The sequence below is a fragment of the Malaclemys terrapin genome, chromosome 2, assembly GCF_027887155.1.
Source record: "Malaclemys terrapin pileata isolate rMalTer1 chromosome 2, rMalTer1.hap1, whole genome shotgun sequence".
NCBI lineage: Eukaryota > Metazoa > Chordata > Testudines > Emydidae > Malaclemys > Malaclemys terrapin.
Window position 1 is genome coordinate 223,430,081 of NC_071506.1, and position 12,154 is coordinate 223,442,234.

Sequence of the window (12,154 nt, forward strand, 5' to 3'; positions counted from 1 at the left end):
CGCAGCTCCCATTGGCCGGGAACGGGGAACCGCAGCCAATGGGAGCTTTGGGAGAAGTACTTGGAGGCACAAGAGCAGCACATGGCACTGTTCCCCTGCCCCCCCTGGACTTCAGCTGCTTCCTGGAGTGGAGCAGAGCGGGACCAGGGCAGGCTCTGTGCTGCCACCCCAGAGCCACTCTAGGTAAGCGGCGCCGGGCCGGAGCCCGCACCTCAACCCTCTGTCCGGAGCCCCCTGCCACACCCCAACCCCCTGCTGCACCCCTCCTGCACCCCAACTCCCTGCCCTGAGCCCCCTGCTGCACCACTCACCCCTCCTGCACCCCATACCCCAATTCCCTGCCCTGAGCCCCCTGCCGTACGCTGCACACCTCCTGTACCTCAACTCCCTGCCCTGAGCCCCCATCACACCCCGCACCCCTCCTGCACTCCAACCCCCTGCCACATCCCACACCTTCCTGCACCCCAACTCCCTGCCCTGAGTCCCCTGCCACACCCTGCAACCCAACCCCCTGCCGCACCCAGGGGCAGCAAAGGGTGGGTGTCAGTGATTCGGGCCTCATTTGAGTTTGAGACCCCTGTGCTAAAGTAAGCTTGAATTTTTTTTTTCATTTGCAATAATATTGGCCTTATTGTGAGTACAAAGTTTTGGTAAAAAATAGCTACATGATTTTTAACTGGTTTTTTAAAATTCACATATTTGCGGACATATCAGCTATTCAGTTCTTTCCAATGTGGTTCCTTTAAGAAGTAAAAAGGGGAAGTGACTGCTGGCAAAGCAGTGCATGAAGAGACTGGGTAATAACTCTTCAATGACCAGAATGAAAGCAGAGGGGCCTCCATTTTCCCATGGAGTAGCAAACACAAACAAGTTGTGCAGTGCAGAACGGCTCGCACTGCATTGCACATTTCCCCCGTCCCAGCTCCTAAGGCATCCAGCAGAATTACAGCCACAAATAAAACGGGATGCAAATACACAGATTCGTTTACAAAGTTTGTGACCCCGCCAGTTTGCTATAGGATGCTGTGGTCCTGCTGCTCCCTGCTGGATACGAACTGCAAGAGCCTAGCTTGGGGTCAGCTGTTTAAAGTGAGTGCTGCCCTTGTGCCTCCCCGCCCTCAGGGTGTTGTTCTGGCTGTGATTGGTGGAGACTGTTCGCGGGGTGCGTGTGACAGGGGTTTCGCCTCCCCCGCCCCCCACACTCGGGAGATGGTGAGTACTGCGGTTGTAGGAGTGCGGGCTGCTGCCTGCCGGGCGCCTGGCCTCGCGGCGGCTCTGCACGCCGGGAAGGGAGCAGCGGGGTTCGCCCCCTTCTTGCTTGCGGGCGGGCGGGCGGATCTGCGGCTCCCGTGGGCATTGCAGGGGCTCGCAGCCTTCCACAGCCAGGCAGAGGTGGCAGGTTTGGATAATTTTTGGTGGTGCCCAGAAAGGGTCCAAGTCTCTCTCTCCACCCCCCGCCTAAGGCTCTGGGCGGGGGTTCAGGCTCTGGGAGGGAGTTTAGGTGTGGGAGGGGGAAGGGGTCAGGCTCTGGGAGGGAGTTTAGGTGTGCGGTGTAGGCTCTGGGATGGAGCAGGGGTAGGGATGCGGGAGGGGGTTCAGGCTCTGGGAGGGTGGGTGCAGGAAGGGTTGGGCTCTGGGAGGGAGTTTAGGTGTGGGAGGGGGAAGGGGTCAGGCTCTGGGAAGGAGTTTACGAGTGTGGTGTGGGTTCTGGGATGGGGCAGGGATAGGGATGCGGGAGGGGGTTTGGACTCTGGGAGGGAGTTTGGGTGCAGGAGGGGTGAGGGTCGGGCTCTGGGAGGGAGTTTGGGTGCAGGAGGGGTGAGGGTCGGGCTCTGGGAGGGAGTTTGGGTGCAGGAGGGGTGAGGGTCGGGCTCTGGGAGGGAGTTTGGGTGCGGGAGGGGTGAGGGTCGGGCTCTGGGAGAGAGTTTGGGTGCGGGAGGGGTGAGGGTCTGGCTCTGGGAGGGCGTTTGGGTGTGGGAGGGGTGAGGGCTTGGGCTCTGGGAAGGAGTTTAGGAGTGGGGTGCAGGCTCTGGGATGGGACAGGGGGTTGGGGTACAGGAGGTAGTCAAGGATTTGGCGCCTTGCTCCTGAAAGCAACCTGCACACCCCTCTGGCAGTGGCTTGGCGCTCGGAGCGGGGGCAGCGCGTGGAGACACCCCGCCCCCAGGGCCGCAGGGATGTGCCGGCTGCTTCCTGGAGTGGCGCAGAACGGGCAGGCAGGAAGCTGCCTTAGGCTGTGTCTACACTTCCACTTTCAGTGCTAAAACTTTAGTCATTCAGGGGTCTGAAAAAACACACCCCGAGCAACAAAAGTTTTAGCACTGAAAAGCGCCAGTCTAGACAGCGCTTTATCACTGGGAGCCATGCTCCCAGCGATAAAGCTCCCACTGCTCGTTCGGGGTGGTTATTTTTTTTAATCCCTGGGAGAGCTCTTCCCCAGCGATAAAGCATGACAACACTGCCCATGTCATAGTGCTGCTGCAGCTGTGCTGTAACGTGGGCAGTCCCAGTGCGCTGCCGGTGATGGTGGCAGGGGAGCTGGAGGGGTAGGCAGGCGTGTGGGGGCATCAGGCAGGGCCAGGGGAGAGACCCAGCCCCGAACATTGGTGGAGCTGGTGCCCCGGGCCCTGAATATTCACGGGCCCATAGAACTCACTGCCCCTGCAGCCGGGGGCTGCTGGAGGGGGTCGGGTTATTGAGCAGGCGAGGCTGGAGCAGGAGCGGCAGAGGGGGTATTGGGGAGAATGCAGTAGCAGGGTAGGCTACAGAGGGCTGGTGGCATTGCAGTATTGGGGGGATGCAGAAGAGGGGGAGTTTTCAGAGAGAGACGTGGGGAGGGTCTGGGGTAGGGGACAGGCTGGGGAAGGAAGGAAGGAGAAGGCGGCAGGTAGCTCTGCCCACCAGAGGGATGTCTAGTGACCAGGAGAACTTGAGGAAGGAAGTGAGTTTGTGTACAGTCCTGTGAGCCTTAGGCTACATTCCTGACTTCTTTCATTAGCATGTAGAGTATGTACTTGGGTAGCGCCCCCACACCCCCCCACACACACATGGGTTAAAGGAGCAGTGTAGAGAGTGAGGCACTGCTTAGGCCGGTAAAGAAACGCCTGAATCCTGTGTACCCAAGTACATACCCAATAGGGCTCTCTATTCAGCCTTTTCTGTCTATGCTGCTGTCTTTAGCTGTTTTCAGGGTAGCAGCCGTGTTAGTCTGTATCCTCAAAAAGAACAGGAGTACTTGTGGCACCTTAGAGACTAACAAATTTATTAGAGCATAAGCTTTTGTGGGCTACAACCCACTTCTTCGGATGCATCGTTGTAGCCCACGAAAGCTTATGCTCTAATAAATTTGTTAGTCTCTAAGGTGCCAGAAGTACTCCTGTTCTTTTTTAGCTGTTTTGTGTCCAACTGCCTCCCTGCTGCTGGAGCCTTGCCCCGTGGAAGGAAAAGACTCCAGCAGTGAGGAAAGCCTCCAGTGGTGGGGAAGCAGCTGGCAAAGACTCTGCCAGCTCCCTGCCACTGGAGCCCTTCCCTGCTGCAGGGAAAGGCTCTGGCCATGGGGAAGGGTTCTGGCAGGGGAAAGGTTGCTGCTGAAGCTTTTCCCACTGCCTCCCCCCTTCCAGAGCCTTTCACTGATGTGTAGCGACCCATGGCACTGTGGACGCAGCCTGTTTTTCACTGTGGCAAGTGGCTACGCATACCCTACATGCTGCTGAAAGTGGTGTATAGTGTAGACATTATGGTGCCATAGGTGAAAGGATGACCTTGTGACTAAACTCATGTAGCCAGGCTAAGGAGATCTGTTCCTGACTCCGCCACAGCCACCCCGTGTAACCTTGGATAAGTCACTTTATCTTTTACAGAGTGAGATGGAATCAATAATCCTTGCTTAAACATACAGATTTCTGCGGGGGGTTTTCTCCAGGGCAGCTGGACCCATTACTCTTTGAGTAGGAGAGGAAGGGTGGCCTTCCATGGCTGGCCTGATGTTAGATGGTTGCTGAGGTACACAGGCTCTTGGCAGTCTTCTGTTAATTTCAGCAGCTCAGTTGGGGATGAAATGCTATTTCTTACAGAGCTGTCTGGGACACCAGGACAGACCCTGAAATAGACATCCTTTGTGTTCAGGGACAATCTGGTCACTATATATTTGCCACAATAGGCTGGGAGTTCCTAGAATTTTGCATAGGAATGCAGAGCTCCTCTGTTCAGCTACTCCAAGATCAAGCCTAAACCCTGCATGAAGATGCAGAATAAGTTCCTACACATGCTGATAGGTGGTTCTTGTTAGCTCTGACCAGGCTAGAAAAGTATTGGTGTGTCTTTATGGGCAGAGTGGATAGCTGTTCAGAAAGCACTCCAAACAGTTAAAGTGGGGAGGAAAATTTAGGTTGAGGTTTATATTCTGATGCCTGTTACCTACAGTGCCCCTCCTGGAGTTTGGTTTTAGTATGGACTATATACACTCTCTGTATACATTGTTCAGAGCAGGGGAGGAACTCTACTTCCCACATCAAAAGGATGTTGTAAGGATCAGTATGCAGCAATGCCTTGAACATGTAGAGATACTGATGTGCTTTTTATTAAATAGTCGTCTTGATAGCTTTTAAAAGATCTTGTTAAGGATTCGAGCCCCTGTTAGTCCAGGGTGACTTGACCAACACTACGGGTCCGGTAGAGAAGTTGACAGACTTTTCTGAGTCCTGTGATGATATTTTGACTTCAGCTATTACAGAAGACTGCAGTAGGAGAGATGTAGATGAGGGAAGAGAGCGATTATACTAGACGCTCACAGATTAGAAGAGAGCACTGTGGGGAGGCAGCTTCAAAATGTGAAGAATCTTCCAAACAAACGTTTTTCTGAGTCTCCAGCTGTGATAGTTTTTGGGGTTACCTGATGGGTCTGGAAAGAATCACTACCCCCTGCTTACAGCGTGAGACCCTTGTCTTTGCCCACCAGAGGAAACCTTCCCCATCTACTGGGCTGCTGGCAACTTGAGTGCTCCAATCTGGGCTCTACAAGCCCCACTGATTTTACCAAATCCATTTAGAAATCAATGTAATTTGTGTGTAGAAGGAGCCGAACTAATGCACTCCCCTAGAACTCTGAGTGACTTAAATGAAGCAACTAATTAGGAAACAAGTGAAATGATGTTTAGGGGAGCAGGAGAGAGGTGTGTGTGGTTTTTTTTTTGTTTGTTTTTTTAACTTTCAGCTGATTGAAAAGTTGGGAAAAAAATTTGTTTCATGTTGAACAAAATATTTTGCTTGCCAAATGAATTTTTTTTTTGGCTATTTAAAACTGTTTTTTAAAGATAAAAGCACAGTGCTCTATTCACAAGAGACTTAGGCACCTCTGGCATGCACAAAACGAAGGTAGGAATGCCATCTGGGATGTGGGAGAATCAGGTGAATCCCAGCCCAGGAGCAGGGGTTTGTACCCAGGTTTCTCCTCTTTCTGGTGAGTGCCCTAACTAATGAACTATTGGCCATGGCTCTCAGTCTCTCCTGTTGAAGCTGTTCCACTTGTGTAAATATGTATCAGACCAGGGACTGAAACCTGGGTGTCTCCCCAGTGGGTCCCCTAACCACCAGGCAATAAAGAAAGATACTCACACTCTCTCTCTCTTTCCCACCCACAATGAACTTCAACAGGAGAGACTGAGAGAGACCCACCCCCAGAACACCCTATAGCCCAGTGATGATAACACTCACCCGGGATGGGAAGGGGGAAAACCTGGATTCCCATCCTCACTCCAGAGCGGAATTCAAATCTGGGTCTCCCATATCCCAGGTGACTGAGTGCCCTAACTACAGTGGGGTGCGGGTGGCACTGCTATTACCTCCTCCTTGGTGTTGTGACTCTAGCCCGAAAAAAATAGTTCAGTTAAAATGAACCCCCAATTAGATATTTCCTACATTTCTTCCTTTTCTTTGAAATAATTAATCAAAATTGACATGAATTTGTGAAATGTTTCAATCAACCTGAATGCATTTTTCATCCAAAAAAAAGTTTTGGCTGAAAAATCTTGTCCAGCAATAGTCATAACCTCTCTCCTTCATATATGACCTTTGCAGGAGTTCAAAGAAATGTAACTGTGTGGAAAGCTTGAATGGGTAATAACAAGCCATTTTGGTGCCAGAGGGACAGAAAGAAATTGTGATAAACATTTTATTAATGATCTTAATTTGAAAAAGTGTATGAAATTCTTAACATTTTTCTATTTAAAAAAAAAAAAAACTTCCTGCATATTTAGCCTTCAGAGTAAATGTAACATTGAGGCTAAACCAATTGTACCTAGCCATAGTTATAGGGATGTGTATCTAAATATAAAACCTATAATGGAATCTTATTGCAAACTTATGTACAGATTTGCTATTATACCTCAGTATTATGTACTCCACTAAGAGTAATTGTCAGGACCCCTATTGCAATTTAAAGTGCAGTTGTGATCAATACATCATTATGAAGTCCTATATCTGCTGAGACAAGTGGCTAGTGACCTAGTTTTCCACAAAGATACGGTGACATGAAGCATTGTGCCAACATTCCTGGCTGATGTGGCACTACCTTTTCTCTCTGTCATGATGTTTTACTACCAATGTTGCACCCAAATGTTTCTTAAAGAGACGAATCCAGAATTTGATGTAAAAAGATCATTTAAAACTATCTGAAGAATCTATCTAGCTATTTTAAAAAAATAAATAAAACAAATGGGTGGTTGATAAACTTTTTCTTGTTCATGAGTTTAGAGAAGCGTCTGATCTAGAAGGACTTCCTCCTGGAGACAGAGAGCATCTGAGAAGCTTATGAACCTACTGCATTGCAGGCCTGCCAGCAGCTGAAGCCCATTCCATCAGAGTTATTGCCGTTCTGTGGGCATAAGCAGCTAGCGTTCTCTGTGGAGCTGTGCCAGCAGCTTATCTGGTTGTTGCTTAACAAGTTTCCTTCAAAACTTTTCTTCATAGTACAGCAATAATTTCAAGGCTGTGATTAACAAATAGCTCCACCCGGTTGTTGTAGGAACTGTGAATAAAATTCCTACTTGTTGGTGCTTGTAAAGCAAGAATTGGGGTAATCAGTTTAACAGGTAAGAACTCATTTTTAATATCCTTCATTGTCGTTTTGGGTGAGCTATTTATATGCTGTGCACTTAACCCAAAACTAACCAGGAAATGTTGAAATATATCACTGATTCTTTTTAATGCTTTTTATGAATAATGCAGCTGAAGATAAGTATCTCTGCAGTGTGGTTCTGTCTATTAATGAATTTTTGGCTGCTGTGACTGAGTAACTTACTCAACAAAATTTTTTGCCTCCATTTGTGTTTTGATAGTTGCTACTAAGAGCGATTGATTTCACTACTTGCTAAAGGGGTCACGAGTCTTTGCCGAACAAAATGGGAATGCTGTACCATTCTGAAGTATTGTACAGAAAGATTCCTTTCTTAACTTGTAATGGTTTAAAATAATTCTACTTTGCAAATTTAGCTTCACTATAATTGAGATGCATGTGCACTATCATGTTAAAACTGTTTGACAAAGCAAAGGACTATGTGCTAGGAATGTTTTGCAATAGAGGACTTTATAATACATTCACCCTTTTTCATTGCAATTAATCTACAGTAACATTTGTGTCCACCACATTTACTTAATTTATAACCAAATCCAGGTTTTTTTAAACTCTGGGTTCCAAAGGTCAGTGATGTACAATAGAGAAACCGTTTGAGACTTGTTTAAGAATTAGATTGAGCATCAAGCATAATCTAGTTATCAGGCATACGTTGAAACATGGCAATTTGGCTGTCCGCTTGTATTAGTGGTAGTGTAGTAACACTTTCCTAGCCTGCCTAGAAGTACAAAGCAACATAATGTGTATATTTAGTACACTCAATCTCAAAGTGAAAGGCTTTCAAATTAAATGACAACTCCAGTTCTTTAAACTGTTTTTGCTTTTAGTATTTATTGATAACTGCTTTAGTGTATTACATAATTCTGGGTCAAATAGTAAGGACTTCCATCAGATAGTCTCAATGCACTTCAAACATTCAGCTTTTCTTTAACTATTTATGTAGGAAGTTTTAACAAGTTTACAAATCTTTGTCATGTAAATATCAGAAACAAAACAATCATAACAGTTCTCTTTTGTTTAGAGACATTACACAGAAATACAGTCATCGGATCTTTCTATTTAACAGGGTGTTACGATATTACAGAATGAGTATCCTTACAACACCTTTGTTGTTTTCAGTGATTTTTATTAAGTTAAGTGAAATCTCTATACACACACACACTTAACAGGCCAGATATGGCTGTCAGATGTTTTTCAAAAAAAAAAAAAAAAAAGAGGACAGGCATGCTGCCCTATATATTTATTTATTTTTGGCAGATGAATGTACTTTTTCTGAGTACTGAATAAAAAGTAACCAAATGTCTAAGTATCTATCTGTCCGCTGTTTTGCTGGTACATAACTGATGTCTTAATTTTTCCATAATTACAGCCTCCCATATTTTGTTTGAACCAGTAGCCAAGCAGCTACTAGCAGATGAGAGATTAATTCTTCATTTCCTTTTGTGTGACCATTTTCACTAGGAAGCCCCAGGAGGATTACCAAAGGATCATATAGTAATAAATATCCAACAATTTATACTTTTGCTTCTGGATTGCATCCCGATATTTTCTTATGGCTGGACATGTCCATCATATATGCATAAAATCTCCTCTTTCACCACAATTTCTTAAACATTTTTCTGCATTCAATCTCTCTTTATTTTTTAACCTGTCTGGTGTGTGGTACCATTGAAACAGTATCTTAAAGAATTTTTCTTTTATTGTACTACAGACTGAGGTTGCTGATGCTCTTTTCCCGATCGATCCCCATTCGTCTAGTGTGATTTTTCTATCTGCATCCTTTTCCCAGTGTGTGATACATGGACACTTTTTTGGGGTGGGGGTGGGGGTTAGGAAAGCTGTCTGCAAAGATTGATATAAATTAGTGACTTTTTTTGTTTTGTTTCCTGATTATTTGTTTGTTTCCTAATCTGGTCAAACAAAGAAGTAACTAATTTATGATGTTAGCTTTCTGTATAAAACAGGTTTCTAGAAAATTGAGACACACAGTGCCTGATTTGAAAGTACTGGTACTAGGGGAGAGTGGGCCAATTCAAGTTACTTTTGATTTCAAAATAAGTTAGAAAAGTTTCTTTACTGAATAGCTGGCCAACTGTGTGTATTCCCTGGGTCTCCCAATCTTTGAAGCTCTCTGGTTTGTGATTTGAGTTAAGATCTGTATTATTTGCAATGGGTGTCATTGGTGAACTAAACATTCAGCTTTAACATGAGGTAGGTAATTTTCCCAATCTGTAAAGATAAGAGAACTATGGGGTTAATGAATTACTTTCTGGATGAGCAAAGGTATGTGATACTGCTGCCATCTCCTAGTGATGTGCCACAAAACCATCCTTCCCTTAAATGATTAATAGAGTATTTGCATCAGTGCACATGCCTGATGGGAGTTCGAATCCTTTTTCACCTCTGAGAAGTAACTTGGAGATGGCTTTAAAGTGCTATAAAACTCCAAAGTTGTGGGTTGAATTATAAACTGAACTGTATAATTTAGAACTCTGCTGCTAAATGAATAGAACAGCATTAAAGCAGTGGTCATAAATTGATTCCAGTGGAACATGTTTCTCCATTTTTCATTGTGCAGAATCCATTCTGAGCAGATTTTTCACTAGAAGGTTAAATAATGAATATACATTTACACGATAAACCAAAGGCTGTTGTATCTAGCTATTGTGGCTGGGAAGGTAGTATAAATCTGAAGATCTGTAAATCAGTTTCTTGCAAGAATTCTGCAGATCACTGAAGAGTGATTTTAGTGTTAATGAAAAGTGCTAGACTGACATAGTGGTAGCTCTAATTTGAGACATTGTCCCGCTCAGAAAAATGAGAAGTGAATCAAAGTAAAATATATTTACAATCATCCCAGTTCTATGCCACTTGCCTTCAAGACACTCCTCTTTAATTCCAAGTACTATATACCGCTATCTACATTCCTCTACTGCAGTGGTTCCCAAACTTGTTCCGCCACTTGTGCAGGGAAAGCCCCTGTTGGGCCGGGCCGGTTTGTTTACCTGCCACGTCCGCAGGTTCGGCTGATCGCGGCTCCCAGTGGCCGCAGTTCACTGCTCCAGGCCACTGGGAGCTGCTGGAAGTGGTGCGGGCAAAGGGACATACTCAGTGGTGAGCTGGAGCCAGTTCCCACCGGTTCACAGGAACTGGTTGTTAAATTTAGACGCACTTTTAGAACCGATTGTCCCGGTTCGAAATGGGCTTTTAAATTTAACAAAAGCTCCAGCAGCTCCCTGCCCTGCCCTGCCCTCGGTCCCAGCTCACCTGGCTCCGGCTCCGCCTAAGCCACCTCCCGTGAAGTCTCCCCCTCCTGGCTTCCCGCAAATCAGCTGTTAGCGCGGGAAGCCTGGGAGGGCTGAGAAGGAAGCAGCAGCTTCCTGCAGGTGAGCTGGGGCGGGAGGTGCGAGGAGGGCTCCGGGCGGCCCCGGCCCCGACTCTGGGATGGCCGCCGCATTTGGGCCGGCCAGCGGCTCTGGACTGGCCTGTGGCTCCAGCCCCCGACTTCGGCCTAGCCAGCGGGCCTGCCCCCGACTCAGGGCCGGCCAGCGGCTCTCAGCCCCAACTCCGGGCCGGCCAGCGGCTCTGGGCTGGCCTGCGGCTCATGCCCCCGGCCCCCAACTTCGGCCCGGCCTGGACAGTGGCTCCGACTCCTGGCCGGCCCCCGATTTCAGGCCGGCCAGTGGCATCGGCCCTGGCCCCAACTCCGGGACTGCCCACGGCTCTGGCCCGGCCCCCAACTCCAGCCCGGCACCCGTGGCTCCCAGCACTGACTCTGGGGGGCACAGCCCCCATCTCCAGGCCGCGCGGTAAGGGGGGCAGGGAGGGGGTGTTGGATAGAGGGCGGGGGGTGGATTAGGGTCGGGACTCGGGGTGGTCAGAGGGCAGGGAACAGGGGAATTGAATGGGCGCAAGGGCCCTGTGGGGGCAGTCAGGAAGGAGCAGGAGTGTTGGATGTGGCAGTGGGGAGCAGTCAGGGGCAAGGGTTCTGGGGGTGGTCAGGGGACAGGGAAAAGGGGTGGTTGGATAGGGCAGGGGTCCCGGGGGGCCATCAGGAATGAGAGGAGGGGCTGGATGGGGCGGCAGGGGGTAGTTAGGGGACAGGGAAGGGGGATGGATGGGGCAGGGGTCGCAGGGGTGGGGTGTCAAGGAACATGGGGGATTGGATGGGGCAGGAGTCCTGGGGGGAAGAGGGGGGCACAACCCCCTCGTGGGGTGAGGAGGAGGGAACTGGTTGTTAATATTTTGGCAGCTCATCACTGGACGTACTGGCTGCTGCTTCCAGCAGCTTTCCCTGCCCAAGTAGGGGCTTTCCCTGCACAAGTGGCGGAACAAGTTTGGGAACCACTGCTCTACTGTATCCAGTTCAAATCACTGCACCTTACCCAGATTTCTCTCCTAACCTCATTTTTTTTCTTTGCCCATGCCTGACTTTGTGAGACTCCTTTGACATTTATGCTGTACAACTGGAACATCCTTGTTTATCAAATTCTCATTCTCTACTTCCTTACAGAATTTCTAAAGATCCACCTATTCCACTCTGTCGATAATTGCCATTCTCTGTATATATACAATAATAAGTAGAGCCACCTCGTGCTTTTAAGAAGTGGAATAGGGACGCTGTTACTTGTTTGGCATAGCTCTCCTATACAGTACAGAGCATCATGCACCCTTTTAGCACTTAATGTGTGTCATTCTTAGCTTTAGACTTAACGGTGTAGAACTTATGTCATCAAGAAGAAAGACCTATGTAGGGCAACTGCATCAGTTTCCTATATTGTGGTTTACTTTCCAGCAAGGGCTCCAAAGCAGCAATAGCATTTCAAGGAAGGCACCTGCACGTCATTGAATAGCCACAGCAAAGGAACTGAAAGGAACTCCTGAAAGTCAATTAATTGATCCTCCTTAAATGCTGACCTAGCACCACCATTGCTGAGATTTAGAACTGAAGTCCTCTTTATTCCGAGAACGTGAATAGCAGCAAAGCAAGCATCTCAACTCTGTTTTGCAGAGACCACTTGTGGT

The 12,154-nt window shown here is 47.8% G+C and overlaps 1 protein-coding gene across 4 annotated transcripts in view; it reads left to right on the top strand.

Annotated features, from left to right (window-relative positions):
• Nucleotides 1-1,120: 1,120 nt before the first annotated feature.
• Nucleotides 1,121-12,154, top strand: part of CPVL (carboxypeptidase vitellogenic like) — an 85,887-nt gene continuing 74,853 nt past the window's right edge. For 2 of the 4 annotated variants that reach the window (XM_054020067.1, XM_054020064.1), the window contains exons 1-2: nt 1,292-1,399; nt 6,751-7,088. The gene's annotated coding sequence lies outside the window, so the exon portion shown is untranslated. Of the gene's footprint in view, nt 1,213-1,291; nt 1,400-6,745; nt 7,089-12,154 lie in introns of those variants that run through there. The other 2 variants (XM_054020065.1, XM_054020066.1) reach the window with 2 other exon arrangements.